This window comes from Bos javanicus, unplaced genomic scaffold (assembly GCF_032452875.1).
Source record: "Bos javanicus breed banteng unplaced genomic scaffold, ARS-OSU_banteng_1.0 tig00004404_1, whole genome shotgun sequence".
NCBI lineage: Eukaryota > Metazoa > Chordata > Mammalia > Artiodactyla > Bovidae > Bos > Bos javanicus.
Window position 1 is genome coordinate 63,544 of NW_026894422.1, and position 19,071 is coordinate 82,614.

The window sequence follows — 19,071 nt, forward strand, 5'->3', positions numbered from 1 at the left end:
GCGCGAACGCTAGAAGCTGGGCAGGGCTTGGGGAGGCTCGCCCAGCACAGAGCAGCCTCTCGGCCGGGGCTCTGTGCTATCGCGCCTGGGCGCAGAGCTGGAGCTCCGCCGGTGTGGAAGCTCACTCGGTCCTTCCCAGTACAGGCTTGCAAGCACCCGCCGGCAGCCAGCCTCTTCTCTCCCGCGTTCGGGGCATTGGGCTCCAAACCTGGGACCAAAGGACTGCCCGGAGCTCACTGATCATGGGCTGGTTCCCTTGCACTGCGGCTGTGCTAGGGAGCCCAAACGCACAGGGGAAGCCCGCACAGCACATCCACCTGCCTCTAGGCGGGAGGACAGCTCCAGGGAAGGCCTGGTCTGGCAGGTGCTTTCTGGGCACACTGACTCCCTTCGTGCGGCGCTTAGTCTGGGCGGGGAAGCACCAGCTTGGGAATGCAGCCTGGGGCGCTTCCTTTCCCTCGGAAAGAGCTCTCCCCGCGGGAGGCTTTGGCAGTGTGCACACCCCCAGCCCCTAAGCCCTTTGCAAGGACGCCTGGCTCCTAGGTCCGAAGGGAAGGCGAGAGCTGAGCTGAGGCACCAGTCAGGCACCACTCACGGCTCCCACACTCCCGCAGCCTGCTTCTCCAGGGGCAGTAAGGACTCTTTTTCCATGTAGGAGGCTCATTTGATTTCCCTCCTATGAACTGCCTTTCCCAACCTGGGTAATAGCGGTTTCTGGAGATCTTTCTCAGGGGCTGTTTCCCCAGAGCTGAGGTGGAGCTCGGAGACCCAAATCACATGGGAATGCAAAACCACATTGATAGTTCTATGTTCTGTACTAAAGCTCTAGTTAACTTTGGTCTGTCAGGAAAATTCTTGGTTCCTACGGAGACACCTCTGTGTGATAAGTACATATTCAACATAAGGGCACAGGGAGCCTGATTTTCTCTGTGGGGTGTTGAAATGCGTGACCATGCACCTTCTTGGGAAACCATCCTCCTAGTCTTCCCTTACCTCTGACACAGGTCTCATTGCTGTAGCCCTTGGCAGTTTGGAAAGAAGAAGACCCTTGCCCTTCACCAAAATGTCCTTTGTCCTAGTATGAATGGAAAGGCAATATCTGAGCTGAAGCCAGTAAGGTACCAGTCATACTGACATATTCCCAAAGCCTAATCCTTCATGGACAACAACTCTAGAATCTAGGAATATCTTTGCAAGGCTGGCAAAAAGCAGGTGAGAATCGATCCAGACTCTGAAATTTCCGTTTTCTGAGCAGATCTAGAGGTCTCCTTCTGGAGAAGCCAACCCATTCCTTCCAAATAGAGGCTTCCAAACACAGGCCAACTGGGTGCCTCTTCTTGCCTGCAGGAGGCTCGCTCTCTGAGCCTCCTGTGAAGTGCACTTCCCAGGCTGGGGGAAAAAGCGGTTCTTGGAGATATTTTCTCAGGGGCTGTTTTTCCCGAGCTAGGCCTGAGCTTGGGGAAGCATACTGACAGGGAAAGGCAAAACCACATGGAGAAGTCTTTGCTCTGTAGGAGAGCTCTAGTGAACCTCAGTCTGTGAGGAATATTCTTGGTTCCTCTGGAGACACCTCTGTGTGTGAAGCTGCATACTGAGCATCTTGGCACAGAGAGCCTGATTCTCTCTGTGCAGCTTTGAAGCTCTCGTTCAAGCCACAGCTTGAGAATCCATACAGTGCTCTCTCTCCCTTGAGATAGTTCTCATTGTTGTAGCCTTTGGCGGTTTGTAAAAATCTGCACCCATATCTTTCTCCAAGTAGGCCTGGGTCATAGTTCCAATGCAATGGCCATAGAAGAACTGAGGCCAGTAAGGCACCGAGGACAGAGCAGCCTCTCGGCTGGACGTGTTGATGTGGTTTGGGGCCTTCCCCTGTGTGTTTGGGCTCCCTAGCACTGAGCCAGCTCAGGGAAACAGCCCCTGAGCAAAGACGTCCAGGAAGCACTTTGCGCCCAGGCGGGAAGCCCAGTTCACAACACGTGGGGAAGCGAGCCTCTTTTCGGGGAGAAGAGGCAGCCCGCCGGGGTGCTTATAAGCCTGTATTGGGAAGGGGAGTGAGCTTCCACACCGGTGGAGCTCCAGATCTGCTCCCAGGCATGATACCGCAGAACCCCGGCCCAGAGGATGCTCTGCCCTGGGTGAGCCTAGCCAAGACATGCCTAGCTTCTAGTGTTCCTTCCTGGGAAGGAGCAGGCTGTGGGAGTGTGGGAGATGGGACTGGCACCTGACTGGCCTCATCTCAGCTATTGCCTTTCCATTCAAAATAGGACCCATGCCTACTTGGACAAGGGTAAGGCTCTAGTTCTTTCCAAACTGAAAAGGGCTACAGCAATGAGACCTCTGTCAGAGTTAAGAGTAAGTGGATGGATTCTCAAACGTTGCTTGGCCACAAAGCTTCAGCACCCCATGGAGAGAATCAGGCTCCCTGTATCCCTATGTTGGGTATGCAGCTTCACAAACAGAGGGCTCTCCATAGGAGCCAAGAATGTTCCTGACAGAGTGAAGTTCACTAGAGCTCTCCTACAGAGGAAAGACTGGTCTATGTGGTTTTGCCTTCCCCTGTGCGTGTGGGTCCCCGGGCTCAGCCCCAGCTTCATGGAAACATCCCCTGAGAAAAGATCTCCAAGATCCGCTTTTGCCCCAGGCTGGGAAGCCGGGTTTGCATAGGCAGGAAAGCGAGCCTCCTTCAGGCAAGAAGAGGCAGCCAACCGGCCTGTGTTTGGAAGCCTCAATTTGGAAGCAATGGGTTAATTTTGCCGAAGGAGACCTCTAGATCTGCTCAGAAGATGGAAATTTCAGAGTTTGGATCGAAATTCTCGTCTGCACTTTGCCAGCCTTGCAATAATATTCCTAGATTCTAGCGTTATTCTTCAAGAAGGAGCAGGCTTCTGGAGTATGGGACATGATTGGTGCCTTCCTGGCCTCAGCTCAGTTATTGCCTTTCCATTTATACTAGGACAAAGGGATACTTGGTGAAGGTTAAGGGTCTGCTTTTTCAAAACTGCCAAGGGCTACAGAAATGAGACATCTGTCAAGGCAAGGGAAGAGTAAGTGGATGGATTCAAAGCAGGTGCGTGGCTGCACATTTCAGCCCCTCACTGAGAGAATCAGGCTCCCTGTGCCCCTATGTTGGGTGTGGAGGTTCACACACAAAGGTGTCTCTATAGGAGCCAAGAATGTTCCTGACAGATGAGGTTCACTAGAGTTCTCCTACAGAGCATAGACATGTCCACATGGTTTTGCATTCCCCTGTGAGTGGGGTCCCCAAGGCCTCAGCTCCAGGGAAACAGCCCTGAGAAAAGATCTCCAATATCCGCTTTTCTCCCAGGCTGGGAAGCGGGGTTCGTAGGAGGCGGGAAAAGCAAGCCTCCTTCAGGCAAGAAGAGGCAGCCAACGGGACTACGTTTGGGCCTCTATTTGGAAGGAATGGGTTAGCATCTCCAAAAGGAGACTTCCAGATCTGCTCAGAAGACAGAAATTCCAGAGGCAGGGTCGAGGTTCCTGACTGCCCTTTGGCAGCCTTGCAAACACATTCCTAGATTCTAGCGTTATTGTCCATGAAGAAGCAGGCTTCGAGAATATGTCAGACTTGACTGGCGCCTTCCTGGCCTCAGCTCAGCGATTGCCTTTCCATTCAAACTAGGACAAAGGCCTACTTGGTGAAGGGTAAGGGTCTGCTTCTTTCCAAACTGCCAAGGGCTACAGCAATGAGACCTCTGTCAGGTCGAGGAAGCATAAGTGGATGGATTCTCAAGCAGGTGCTTTGCCACAAAGCATCAGCACCCCACGGAGAGAATGAGGCTCCCTGTGCCCCTATGTTGGGTGTGTAGCTTCACACACAGAGGTGTCTCTATAGGAGCCAAGAATGTTCCTGACAGATGAGGTTCACTAGAGCTCTCCTATGGAGCATAGACCTGTCCACGTGGTTTTGCCTTCCCCTGTGAGTGGGGTCCCCGAGGTCCGCCCCGCGTCTGGGGAAACAGCCCCTGAGAAAGATCTCCAGGAACCGCTTTTCCCCCAGGCTGGGAAATGCAGTTCACAGGAGGCAAGGCAAGCGAGCCTCCTGCAGGGAAAAGAGGCCTTACTGTCCCTGGACAAGCAGGCTGCCAGAGTGTGTGAGACCTCACTGGTGCCTTACTGGCCTCAGCTCCGCCATTGCATATTCATCTGAACTAGGACCCGGGCCTACTTGGAGAAGGGTTTGGGTGCGGATTTCTACAAACTGCCAAGGGCTACAGCAATGAGAACTCTCTCAGTGGTAAGGGAGAGCACTGTATGGATTCTCAAGCTGTTTTGAATGACAGCTTCAAAGCTGCACAGAGTGTATCAGGCTCTCTGTGCCCCTATATTTGCTATGCAGCTTCACACACAGAGGTGTCTCCGTAGGTGCCAAGAACGTTCCTGACAGAGTGAGGTTCACTAGAGCTCTCCTAGAGATCAAAGACTTGTGCATGTGGTTTTGCCTTCCCCTGTGCGTGTCGGTCTCTGGGCTCAGCACCAGCTCCGTGGAAACAGCCCCTGAGAAAAGATCTCCAAGCACCGCTTTTCCCCCAGGCTGGGAAGCGGAGTTCGCAGGAGGCGGGACAAGCAAGCCTTCTTCGGGCAAGTAGAGGTAGCCAGCCAGTCTGTGTTAGGAAGCCTGTATTTGGAAGGAATGGGTTAGCTTCTACTATGGGAGAACCTCAAATGTGATCAGGGGACTGAAAAACTAGATTCAGGGTCGAGGTTCTCCCCTGTCCTTTGCACGCCTTGGAAAGACATTCCTAGCTTCTAGCTTTAGTGTACTTGAAGTAGCAGCGCATGTGATAAATGACTGCCACGTTTCTGTCCACAGCTCCCCTATTGCCTTTCTATTCGAACCAGAATCCAGGCCTACTTAGAGAGGGGTTAGGGTACAGTGTTTCCAAGCTGCCAAGGGCTACGGCAATGCGAGCTCTGTCAGAGGTAAAAAGAGAGCAATTGGTTGGATTTTCCAGCTGCTGTTGGGCCGCACAGCTTCCGTGCCGCATGAGGCTCCTTGTGGCCCTATTTTGGGTATGCAGCAACATGCACACAGAGTGTCTGTGTTCCCGCCAAAAACTTCCTGACAGACTTAAGTACACTAGAGCTCTCCTACAAAGCAAAGACGTGGATGTGGTTTTGCCTTTCCCTATGAGTTTGGGGCCCTTACCTTGGCCCCAGCCCCGGGGAAACAGCCCCTGAGAAAATACTTACAATAAGTGGTTTGTCCGTCAGCTGGGAAGCGAAGTTCACAGAACGCGGGTAAATGAAGCCTCCCTTGTGGAAGGAGAGGCAGCCAACTGGTGTGTGTTTGCAAGCATGTATTTGGAAGGAACGGGTTAGCTTCTACAATGGGAGACGTCCAGATCTGCTCAGAGGACCGAAACTCAGGGTCAGGGCTGAGCTCAGTGTCAGGGCCGAGCATCTCGCATGCCATTTGTGAACCTTGTAATGACATTCCTAGGTTACAGTGGCATGGCCCATGAAGGAGCAGGCTGCGGCACTGTGTCAGACATGTTTGGGTGCCTTACTCTGGTCAGCTCCAGTATTTCCTTTCATGTACATTTTGGTCTCTAAGCCTGGTATCGAGGGGCGCACACAGGGTATTTTCCTGCAGGATCCAAGAATGTTCCAGACAGTCCTAGGCTCACTAGCTGTTGCTAGGTCGCACATTATGCTATACTTATTGCTAACAGTAAAAACACTATTGGAGCTCTAATTAATTTTTTTCTTTTTATTTGCAATGCTAGTGATAGAATCAAAAGCTGATATCTATATCAAACAGGAGAAACGTAAAGGAAACTAAACAATTTTATGTAATCACATTGCCATGATCCTATATAATAAAATGAAAATTCAAAGGACATGATTTTTCTGAATGCAGGAGACTCCGGTTTCATTCCTGGGTCAGGAAGATTCCCTGGAGAAGGGACAGGCAACCCACTCCAGTATTCTGGCCTAGAGAATGCCATGGACTCTATAGTCCATGGCGTCACAAAGAGTCAGGCACCACTGAGCCACTTTCACCTTCACATGTGAATATTATTTTTAAAAAATGTGGTAACAGATCTAGAACCTTTGGCAAGCTAACGAATGAGTAATATAAATATGAATAATCAACTTTGTCCATCATGGTGATTACCGTCTGGTATTTGCTTTGAGAGCAGTTGAACTCCTTATTGTTAAAGAGAAAGAATCCTTTCCTCTCTGAAACTTTTGTGAACCATTCAGTTGGGTGTGGTGAATAAAATACTTAAGGATCTAATACATAAAAATGCAATAGGCAAAGCACATTATTTTTTAGCTCCCTTTCTCAAAGGATGGAATATTTTGTATTTGCCCTGATTTTGTGTCTTGACTTCATGTACCATTGTATAGTGACATTTTAAGTTGAAAGACAGTAGGACTAAAAATATTGATATAATACTAATAAATCATGTTGGTATGTGTGGTTGTCACATAGGATTCACAGGAGATTTAAATTCACAGTTGTCAACGTAAAGGATTCATGCTATTTAGCTTCTTCATGAATCTATACCATGAAGGAAGAGCTTTTCGCAACATATTTCACTGAGGGAACTACAAGGATGATAGGCTTAATACTATGTGTCAACTCATGGATTTCTAAGCATTGCTCACAATACAGATCTGATTTTCAACATCAGGGTTCTTTCAGTGTCCTTGAACAGCATTTGTTTTTCTGTTCAGTTCAGTTCAGTCGCTCGGTCGTGTCTGACTCTTTGCGACCCCCATTGAACCACAGCACGCCAGGCCTCCCTGTCCAACACCAACTCCCAGAGTTTACCCAAACTCGTAACCATTGGGTCGCTGGTGCCATCTAACCATCTCATCCGCTGTCGTCCCCGTCTCCTCCTGTCTTCAATCTTTCCCAACATCAGGGTCTTTTCAAATGAGTCAGCTCTCCAAAAATTGGAGTTTCAGCTTCAACATCAGTCCTTCCGATGAACACCCAGAACGGATTTCCTTTAGGATGGACTGGTTGGATTTCCTTGCAGTCAAGGGACTCTCAAGAGTCTTCTCCAACACCACAGTTCAAAAGCATCCATTCTTCTGTGCTCAGCTTTCTTTATAGTTCACCTATATATTCTGTATACAGAAGAAAAACGCTCATGAGTATAAAACTTGTTCACATAAAACGAGTGTATGAATTGTTATCTTCCCGACCCAGGGATCAAACCCACATCACTTCCATATTCTGCACTGGTAGGCAGATTATTTACTGACTGTGCCACCTAGGAATCGATACACATTTCAAGAACTACTGCCATCAGCTTCTCCTGTTCATGACTGAAGTAGGAGAAAGAACACTGGAAGAAGTACCTGTAAGCATATTATTTAGTCAAGGAACTGTTGTTATGCTGGGTACTCCAGTTACTGCTGGGACAAGTCAGTTCCTCCAATGATGATGGGTATACCTGAAAAATTCTTACAAATTCATGGGATGCAATGTCTACATGATCAATGTGTTCATCTTATGCTACTGCTTCAGGTAGACCTGCTTCAGCATGAAGGACTGCACTTAAAGGGATGCATACTATTCCAGCTCAAGCAACAGATACTGAAGTGCAGATCACTGTCCTTTGTTGAAAAGGATCAGCAGTTTGTCAACATAGGTAACACGCCAGAGCAAGCCTTGGGATGCAACTCTGAAAACAGGTTAGGCCCTCTTTTTCCCAAGCCCTGCAATAAAATACAAACCCAAAAAAGAAAAATAGCAACGATTTTGTCAGGACTTCCTCACTTTTTCTTTCTGGATAGCAGGAAGCACACACTGAGGCCAGATGATTGCAGGATTTAACTGTGAGCTAACATTGGGTGGGGTGGAAGCTCATCACTTTAGGAAGAATGTGGCTCAGTTAAACCGTTTCACTTTCATTCACTTCATGTACATAGAGTTCCATAATCCTTCGTTAAGGAATTCAGTAAGTTATACTTTCTTACATCTTCACCATCTCTTGGTTTACACAAATGTCAATTCCTAGTCCAGCACTTATTTATAAAATGAGTGTTACAGGTAGTAATAGTGCATAAATGATGATGAGCAATGACAGGAAGTTTATTTCCTCTCTGTTTGACTTCTCTATTTTTATACAACCAAGCAGTGAAATATACTTACGGATGTGAATATTTTAGTGGCGTGTAGAAATACATAGTGTTGGCACAATAATTATCAGGGTATCGTGTCTTTTTCATATATTCCTTTGGAGATTCTGTTCCATTATACATTATCATAAGATATTCAATACAGTTTCCAAAACTATAGAGTAGGTCCTTGTGGTTTCTTTCATACATAGTACTATGTAGTTGTTAATAATTCAAACAAAAACTGGTACACAAATATTCATAGCGACCTTATTCACAATAGCCCAAAGGTAGAACCCATTCAAGTGTCCATCGGTGGGTGAATGAATATGCAACACAGGGTATATTCAAAAGCTTGAACAGTATTCTACCATACAAAAAGATAAACTGAAATGGTTCTGCAACTGTGCAAGACACTACAGAAATTACTCCAAAACTAACACATGAAACAAACAGATATTTCAATTCTAATTCATGCTATGTACCCAATGCATATTTCTGCAAAGTCACAACAGCATGATTCACACTGGCCAACAAACAGAGGCAATCTAAATGTCCATGGACAGCCAATTCCATAAACAAACTGTGGTAGACACACAATGGAATCTGATTCGGCCCTTCAAAGTTGGTAATTCTGACAATGCCACAATGTGGACGAACCTTATGGTTATTATATTAAGTGAAATAAACCAGACCAAAAAAGGAGAAACGTTCTGTGACTCCACTGGTCAAATCCAAAGCCAGAAGAAGCAGAAAGTGATTACCAGGGATTGAAGACAGTTCATGTTTCACAGAACCTGCCCAGTTTCCCTTGGGGAAAGTGACTTCTCATGACATCTCCAAAACCAATTATACAAATAACTGGAAGCCATATCCAGTCAAATGAATGTAGACATAATTTTACAATGTACACCAACCTCACTCAAACTTCTCAACAGACAAAAGGCAAAATTGTATCTATGGTACCTCAGCTTTGCTTAAAACTGTATCTACAGTACCTTAGTTTTGCTTATGAAATTTAACCAAAACAAAACAAAACACTAAAGTCTATCCAAAAAAGGACATAAAATTTACAATATTAACTTTAAAAATTATAAATTTAAACTGTGAAAAACCTCATTCACAAAACTTAAACACAAGCCACAGAAAAATATATTGACAAAATACATATATGATAAAGGATTGTGCTCCAAATATACAAAATATCTGGAACAAACAACCTCATTAAAGGCGTATAAATCTGAACACCTGGCCAAAGAAAAGATACACATAGTAAATCAGCATATCAAAAATACTCAAAATCATATATCATTAGGAAATTACAATCTAAAACAGCAATGAAGTAGCACTGCACACCTATTAGATCCAGTAAGCTCAAAAAAATTCTCTGGTGGCTCAGTGGTAAAGAATCTGCGTGATGATGCAAGACACTCAAGTTCGATCTCTTACCCAGGAAGATACCACGTGCCAGAGAAATTTAGCTGGATTTTTCCACAGCTAAACAAGGCTCACCTGTGACCTGAACACTACACGTCTAGCACTTAGTGAACAGCTTTGAAAAAGTGTCCAGACAAAAAGTATCACACAATTATACACAGCAGCTCTACTTCTAACAGCTAAAAAGTTTCAAATATCAGGATGTCTTTGGTAGATGATTGTGTAAGCAAATTGGGATACATCCAAAGTGAAGAGGAGCAAATGCTACCCCAAAATATACCTCTTCAGCATGAGAATTAGTTGGACTTAATTAACTTTCTTTTTTTAAGAGGACACATGCTCATCTTTGAAACCCAAGTTCAAGACGGCTCTTCTGTGAGTCACATTTGCAAGACAAATCTCATTTTAAAGGAATCCTTGGTATATACCAGATAGAAGGATGACAGTCTTGTGAAACTTTTTTTTATCAATAGGGAAAGCTAAGATGTAAATCTGTACAACAACCATACCCTGCCTTTCCTTTGTTTTTTTTTTTAATATTGATTTTTTTTTTGTATTTGGCTGCACCAGATCGACCTTCGTTGAGGCAGGCCAGATGTTCAGAACTTGGTGGCCTCCTTCTTTGGGAGTGTCCAGTCTTAGCTACTGAACCACCAGGAAGCCCCTGATTTGGTTTTAGATGAAGATGGTATCTAAGGTGATATCTTGGGCCATTTAAGTCACTGACTCAGTTTCTTGAGTTTCTTCAAAGCATGCACAAGGTACATATTATTAAACCGGTTTGCAAAACAAGGAAAGGTAGTTCATACTACAACACTGTATGCTTACAAATATCTAAATGGTAAATAGCATGTTATTTATTTTTAATTACTATGCAGAAAAAAAAGAATGCAGGATTCACACATTTTACAACATGAATAAACATTAAAACCATCTTTAGTGAAAAATATCCATAGAGAAAAGGCCACGCAGATCCCATAGTCACTGTCTGCTTTAAATCCATCAAGTTTGTCCAAATCACTGAAAATCTCAGTAACATTCTTAAAAAAAAAAAAAAAGATGGGAAGAAAAGTTATATTCATACAATTGAACAACTGCTGAAAGGAAATGGGGCTGTGGATTACATTATACTGTAGAAACCATATGATGTCCTGATTTTGGAGATTATGTGCAGGTTCTGCAGGAGAATGCACCCATTTTGGATAAAACACATAGACTGTTTTAGATGATGTGGCAAATGTGAGCACTTTTCCCCTTTGCTAGGAGTTTTCTGTACATTTTACCTGGAAAGGAAATTACGTTTCAAAACAAACAAGTCAATACCATAAAAGAAAATCAGATTAGACAGGCATGAAAATTTTCTATAGAGTTCAGACTTACCCAGACGAAGTTCAAGGGAAGCTGTGATGCTCCACTGCCCTTGAAGGAGTCCACATGGAATGAAGAACTACTGTGGGAAGTCTGTTAGTAACCACCATGCCTTGGGTCTGTGGGAGAAACAGATTTTATAAATAAAATTTTCCCCATAACTACAAAAAGTTGTTAGACTACATTCAGTAAAATTTAAAAATTTCCGATCAATTGACAATCATATAAAATACTACAACTTAGAATCGCAATCAATATACAAAATTCACTTGCGTTTGTATACACTAACACCAATCAGAAACAAAAATTAAGAAAATCCCACTTATAATTGCATCCAAAAGAATAAAACATCTGGCAACAAACTTAATCAAGGACATAAAAGACCAGTAGTCAGAAAACTAGAAAGCACTGATAAAGAAACCAAAGAAAACACAAACAAACAGAAAACTATTCCACGCTCACGCACAGGAACAATGAGGAATTAAAATGTCCATTCCAACAAAAGTCATCAACAAATACACTGACTGCAATCACAAAATAATATTCAATGGCATGTTTCACAGAAATAGAAATATTCCCAATATTAGACTGCTAATATTGAACGGACCTTAAACGGCCAAAAGACTCTGAGAAAGAAGAACACAGCTGGAGGCATCTTCCTCTCCCACTTCAAGCTACATCACGGCCCTGTAGTAACCACCACAGTGAGGAACTGGCAGGAACACAGACACATGGACTCCAGGAAAGAAGAGAGAGGCCAGGAATGAACCCAGATGGACATGGTCAGTTCATGAAAATCAAACCAGGAACGAGCCAAGAGGAAAGGACAGTCTTCTGAAGAAACAGGGACAGGAAAACTGGCCACCTACTCGGAAGAACATCCATGAAGGTCATCCTCTAGGCCATCAAACAGAAATCAAACTGAAAACCCGCCATTTGCACATGGAATTCTCCCCACGCCCCCCCCCCTCACCTCCGAGTGCTCTGAGATGGACCTCCAGTCAGCGCTCAGCTGGACACAGGAAACTTCTACTTCATCCTCATTTTCTCCTGTTGCAGCGCCTCCCTGCTGGCGGGCACAAAGGCAACCCTGCTCCTCTCAGCCGGGACGCAGCCCCGTGACCCCAGAGCCCGAGCCCTGAGGGCCCTGAGGAGACAAAGCTCCCGCCAGGGAAGAGTGGGCAGCCCCATGCTCGCAGACCTCAGAGGGCTCATCCAGAAGCAGCTCTGCTGTGAGCACTCAGACTGGAAGCCCAAACTGAAATGGAGCACAATGGCTCCATGACCCTCCTCAAAACATGGCTAGGGAACAGTCAGAGCCTGGATGGAATGCAGCCATAAAAAGGAACACATTTGAGTCCGTTCTAAAGAAGGGGATGAACCGAGAGCATATTAAACAGGCAAGTCAGTCAGAAAAAGAAAAACATAGAATCGAGAAGGATGGGTCTGACGAATCTGTTCACATAGCAGCACTGGAGATGCAGACATAGAGGACAGACTCACGGACCAGGGTGGGGAACAAGAGAGAGAGGGTGACATGAATGGAGAGAGCAGCATGGATGCATGTACACCAACATTTGTAAATAGACAACCAGTGGGAATTTGCTGTTAGGACTCAGGGAACTCAAACTCGGGCTCTGTAATAACCTAGAGAGTTGGGGATGGATGGGATGTGGGAGGGAGATTCCAGGGTGAGGCAACACATCTATGGTTCGTTTGTGTGGATGTATGACAAATCAAACTGATATTGTAAATCAATCAACTATAAATAAATAACTGTTTATAAAAAAAATGAAGTGAACAGAAGCACAAACTTTACAACTAACACCAGAATTCCATTTAAAAAACTATACAATTTGAGAAAACAACAAAAGATCTACATGACCTTTGGTCTGGTGATGAGTTCTAACACACAACAAAAAAGCCAACTTACCAAATTAGGAATATACATTATTTCAAACACTGACATTTACAGTTTTATACATTTACTCTGTGAAGGACCTTATTCCAGAGAACCAAAAGACACTCTGTTAAATAAACCAGTGACCACCCATCCTTGCCAGGCAACAGAGAAGAGAAAACACTTGCAGGAGTCATCTTACAACAGGAGGTCCTGGTAAGGAACAAGGAACTAACAAGCTCCCACCAACCAGGATTCTGAAGAGGTCAACAAGAGGTCAACAAAAGATGGGAGACTGCAGTCCAGAGGTCCTAGCAACTTCCATCTAGCAACAAAGACCCAGCATAGTCAAAACTAATTCAATGTTAAAAAAAATAAATAAAAGGACAGAAGTTCTTTGAACACATGACTGAGATTAGGGGTGAGGCAGTACATATATGAACCAGGATAATCTTAAAGTATGAGAAAGTAAAGAAAGTAAAGACAACTATCAAGCTGTCCAAAGTGATAAAAATGAATGATTACACAGTTTTATCTGTATACACTAGCAGATAATAATCTGAAAAGGAATTTAAAAAATTCCCTTTCAATAATGTCAACATGAATAAAATACTTTGCCATGGATGTAACGAGGATGACAAGACTGGCACACTGGAAATTATACACCATGGCTGAAAAATATCCTGAATACATGGACAGATATTCCATAGCGATGGAAATATTTAAGATGGCAATACCATGGAATGCATCTTCAATCTGAAATGAAGATTCCATATGACTTGATCGCTCAGAGCTTTTGTGTCATCAAGTGTTATTAAAGTAAAAAGAGATAGAAAGCTGCTGACATAGACTTGCGTGGGGGCGGGTGCCTAAGACTACCACCTGCTGGTCTTTAGCCAGAAATTATACAGCCAGTAGCAGTCTGCTAAGGAAAGAAAGGCAGTGTCTCAGAGAATGGCACCAGGCCCCTCAGCCACGACATGCCTTGAGAGAACATTGGCTGCAGGTGAGTCATCCAGGGCCAAAAAATGATGGATATGAATCTTGAAGAAAGGCAGATTTCCAGGCAAATATATTGTTTCCTTAACACAGATTAGGAGAACAAGGTATGAGTAAAACATACTGTTTTGTTCAAGTCGCTTCTGAGCCTTTTGGGGGAAACGACCTGAAGTCAGAGTCTAGCAGATATTAACATCGCTTAAGACAAACATTTCCTTAGGAAAAAATGCATTGCTTAGCTCAAAGTTTGTCTGGGAAATTCTTACACATCAGGAGATGGCTCTGAGCTGGATTTCCACAAACAAGAACATCCATGCAAAGGACAAGCCTGCACAGCTCTGTGCCCATCTGCCTCCCCACAGCCAGCAGCATTTCCAAGTGACTTCTTAAGGCCTTCACCAAACTACAGGGGCACCTCTGGGTTTCCTGTTTCCCTAATTTTTTGGACTCTTTTCTTAAAAAAAAAAAAAAAAAAAAAAACCAAACAAAAAACACGCACATTTATTCATAGAATTCCACAGTGGAAGGAAAACTGGCCTTCAATTTTTAGAGCCCAATTTGCAAAAAACTTGGAGCTTGTTTTTTTTTTTTAATTAAACCACCACATAATTTAAAATTTTTACACGTTCTAATTATTCAGTAACAAAACATCAAACTTTAATTGCACACGGTCCCCATGGAAAGGCCCCCTCAGCAGGACAGCCACAGATTCTGCCAAGAAAGGGCAGCAAGGTGCCCTCCTCCCTTCTTTTCTGCCTTGGCGGCCACCAGGTTTTAAAATCCATGCACCCTACTAAGTTTCTAGGGTGCAATACATGGACCCTCCCCTTTCCCATCCCAGCAGGTGGTCAAGGGCCCGCTGGCCTACAAAGTGACAGAAGCAGGGCTGGGCCAGCCGGCCAGAGTTCAGGGTTCTGGCCCTTGGACTTCCAGTGGACACTACGCTGCTTGGGAAAACTGTGTGGCTCTGAGCTTTCCACAAAGGGGTAAAGCGGTAAAGGCCTTGACCCCAAAGGTGAGGCCTTTCTGCGACCGCCAGGTTGGGGAGCTCCGAGAATGGAATATGTGGTTCCCTGCTCTACGCAGTCCCAGTTCCCTTACCTGTGGTCCGCACTCCTCCAGTCCGCTCACTGGATGCCAATCCATGGGGACCCAGGAGTGCACGAAATGGGCATTCCCAGCCGCAATGGTGCCCCCCGAGAGCACAACTGGGAACCCCCCCCACCCCCGCCACGATCCGACCCCCGCCCCTCGCCACGCAGGTTCGCTCCTCCCCTGGAGCCTTCCCAGCTGCAAAGGTGACCCGAGAGCACAACTGGGACCCCAGTCCCCGCTCCACGACACGACCCCGACCGTGCCTCCCGGGTTGGCCCCGCCCCTGGCGCGCTCCGGGTGCTTCACCAGGGCTCCCGGTGAGCCCTGCCCCCACGCCCGTTTCCAGGAGAGGCTCTCGGACCTCTTTCACCTACTTCCGCCAGGTGAAACACGAGGACAAGTAAATCTTCCCAGGTGGTTCAGTGGGTAAAGAATCTGCCTGAAAAGCAAGAATAGACGTGGGTTCGATCCCTAGGTCAGAAAGATCCCTGGAGAAGGGCATGGCAATCCACGTCAGTATTCTTGCTTGGAGAATCCTATGGCCAGAGATGCCTGGTGGGCTACAGTCCATGGGATCACAAAGAATCAGACATGAAGTGACTGAGCAACCCAGGCCTCACAGTAAGACTGCTCTTTGGTTTGCTTTTCTCTGTGTGTCCTAACATTTTCCTACTTCCTTTACTTTCTTTCAGTATTTGCTCTGCTCTTTACTTGTGTTAAACGACAGACTCCTTTTTATTTCTCACACTGTTCCTAATGCCTACCTATCATTTGGAGGGTGGCAGCAAAGATGTTGGAGTCCCCAAGCTTTATTTTCCTCTTCAGAAAGCTATCTCTCTTCAGATAACTCCACTGAATTGAAGTTGCCCAATAAAACCTGATGAATATTAAGGCCAGAACTGACACCCAAAGAACTTGAACGTGGGTAAACAATAACCCAATAGTAGCTGTCTCTTTCAATAGCCTTTTTAAAAATTTCGTTTTGTTCTCTTTCAGAGTTCTTCTCTATTTTTTGAACAAAAGTTTTAATGTGGAAACTTACAGATATGTATGTAGGGAAAGCAGATTTCCCATAACCTAGCTCCAGTAATTATTAACAGTTTGTTCATCTTTTTTTGTTTGGTTGGTTTGGGGTGTGTGTGTGTGTGTGTGTGTGTGTGTGTGTGTGTGTATTTCACACACCCCAACGAGGATAAATCCTGAAACCCCTGCAGTGGAAGCACAGAGACTTTTTTTTAAGCATTTAAAGAATATGACCCAGCAGTACCTCGCTTTATTTATTCGTTTATTTGGCTGTGCTGGGTTGTAGTTGGTGGCCCATGGGTTCTTTGTTGCCACACACAGGATCTTCCTTGTGGCATGTGGGATCTAGTTCCCTGACTAGGGATGAAACCTGGGCCCCCTGGGAGCGTGGAGTCTTAGCCACTGGACTGGACCACCAGGGAAGTCCCACACTTTGCCAATCTTGTTCCATTCCACACCATATTTTTCCCAATTTTTATTATGAAAATTATTATTATTATTGTTATTTTTGGGCATGCCACACAACTTGTAGGATTTTAGTTCCTCAACCAGGGATTGAACCTGGGCCACAGCAGTGAAGGTGCAGTCCTAGTCACTGGAGTGAAAGGGGATTCCCTGAAAATTATTTTTTAAAAGTCTGAAGAACAGTACAATGATCACCTATAAACCTACCATCTATACTCAACAACTGTCAACATTTTTACCAAATTTGCTTTATTGATTTAATCATGTGAAATATTTGAATCTGTTCCCATGCATCACGACACTTCACTTTAAATAGTTCATTATGTACCTCTTAGAACAGCATTTCTCTTGGATAGCCATAATTCCATTACCACACTTAAGAAAATTAACAATACCTCCTAATATTAGCTAATATTCACGTCTGAATTTCCTCCGTTGTCTCCAAAATGTCTTACATAGCTATAAAAAAACAACCAGAATCCAAACAAGATCCACACGTTATATTTGATTATTATTGTCTTTTGAATTTATCCTCTCTTTCATCCCGCTCTGTTCTATTAAATTTTCATTTTGATGAGAACAGGCTAGTTGTCTTGTTGAATGTGTTGGATTCTGGATTTGCTGATTATCTCCATGATGTGTTTAACTTTTTCCTTGGTCCCTTGTAAATTTCCTGTAAATTGCAAGTTGGGTCTGAAGGTTTAATTCGATTAAGATTAAACACTTGAGAAGAATACTTAATAGATGATGCTATGTACTTACTGCATCTCATCAAGGACTATGTCAGAGTTGTACTATTAGTGATACAAGGTTTGATCACTTGGATAAAGTGGTGACCTATCTGATCTTTCCATTTAAAACTTTTGGTTCCTTTCTTTTCTTTTTTTGGCAAATAATCATGTGGTGATATTTGTCACCAGGTTTGTTCCCTTTTCCCTAACACATTTTCCCTTAAAGCTTTGATGATTGATGACACTTGCTTAAGTCAATTATTTCATTTTGGGTTGGAGAATGAATGATTTTCTAATTTTTAAATTTCTCTACATTCATTATATGGAATTCTAGAAAAAAAGTTTTCCCTTGTGGACTAAAGATGAACTACAGTTCTTCCTAAAAGAAAAAGTTCTTCTTTCATTTTAATTACCAATTTTCAGAGTAAAGAGTTGGTGTAAAAGTGACCTCCAAGGTGGCAAGTTAGCTTTTTTTCCTATTTGTATTACTATAGACTAGGGGTTTGTCCCAGTAGTCTCTTCTCACACATCCCATTTTCCTGTCTGATTTATCCATGACGATTGCCAAGTCTCTCCACACTTAAACGTCTGGGCTTTCGAACCAGCCCGCTAGGGGTCACTAGTTTCCTCCCTGCCCCCACGCTGCCGCTCTATCATGCTCTTCGCCATTTGCTACCGGTTGTTCTCTCGCTGGTGCCAACGCTGTCCACGGAGCCGCTCTAGGCTGTTGGGAGGCCGTCCGCATTGCGTGGGGAAGATTTGGACGACACAGTCGCCTCGCCGTCCCGGGGCAGCTAGCGCTTCCAGGGTCGGAGGGTGCGCGGGGTTGAAAGCGGGCCGCTCCGCCCCGTCCCCCTCCCAGACCAGCAGAGGCAGCAGCCAGAGCAGCCGCAGCCTGCGCCCTCTCCCGCCTGCCCTTCACTCGCCCCGGGGTCTCTTTCCCCCTTCCTCCTCCACCCCCTCCCCTTCCTCCTCCGCCCACCCCTATTGTTCCGCCCCGGCCTCCCGCACTTCCCCTTCCCGCCCGCTCCCCTTTGTCCCTCAGTCGCCTTGCGCCTGCAGGTAAGCTTCAAATTTTTCCCTCCGCCCGCGGCATGGCTCTGTTTCTACTCTTGCCATCTTCTTGGCGGGCTCCGGTGCTCGTCACGAGCCCGGCCTCGCGTAGTCCCGCGTGGCGCCGCCCCCTCCCTCTGCCTGGCCGGCCGCTCACCGGGAGGCCCCGCTGCTGTGTTGGTTGGGGGGGTGGGGGAGGCGATGGCCGGCTTGCTGGCCTGGCGGGTGAGGCGGCTCCCGGCGGGGTTAGGGTTAGGGTAGGGGTTAGGGTAAGGGTTAAGTGTTAGGGATTAGGGTTAGGGGTTAGGGGTTAAGCTTTAGCGTTTAGGTTAGGGGTTAGGGTTCGGGTTATGGTTCGGGTTCCGGGACCCCCTCCCCCCGAAATCGACAGGGTCAGGGGCAAGGTTTGGGTTTGGGCAAGGTTCGGGTTAGCATTCAGGTTAGGGTACGGGTTCGGGGACCACCTCCCCCTGAAATCCACACCCTCAAGGGTTTGGGTTAGGGTTAGGGGTTAGGGTTAGGGGGTTAGTGGGTTAGGGTTGGAGTTAGGGTCAGAGTCAGGGTTAGGGTTAAGGTTAGGGTTCGTGCACCCCTCACCCCAAAACTCCGCACCCCCCTAATTCGAGTTCGAGTTAGCTCAGGCTTAGGGTCAGGCTTAGGGTTATGGTTTGTGTACCCCCTCATTCCAAAACTCCGCACCCCCAAATCGAGTTCGAGTTAGCATCAGGCTTGGGTCAGGGTTAGCATTAGGGTTAGGGTTAGAGTTCATGCATCCCCTCACCCTAAAACTCCGCACCCCCAAATTCGAGTTCCAGTTAGCGTCAGGCTTAGGGTAGGGTTAGCGTTAGGTTTAGGGTTAGTGTTCGTGTACCCTCTCACCCCAAATCTCCGTGCCCCCAA

At 45.7% G+C, this 19,071-nt stretch overlaps 1 long non-coding RNA gene across 2 annotated transcripts in view; it reads left to right on the plus strand.

Annotated features, from left to right (window-relative positions):
- Positions 1–380: 380 nt before the first annotated feature.
- Positions 381–19,071, plus strand: part of LOC133244060 (uncharacterized) — a 35,222-nt gene continuing 16,531 nt past the window's right edge. For both annotated transcript variants that reach the window (XR_009735279.1, XR_009735280.1), the window contains exon 1: positions 381–18,180. This is a non-coding gene — a long non-coding RNA (uncharacterized LOC133244060). The remainder of the gene's footprint in view (positions 18,181–19,071) is intronic.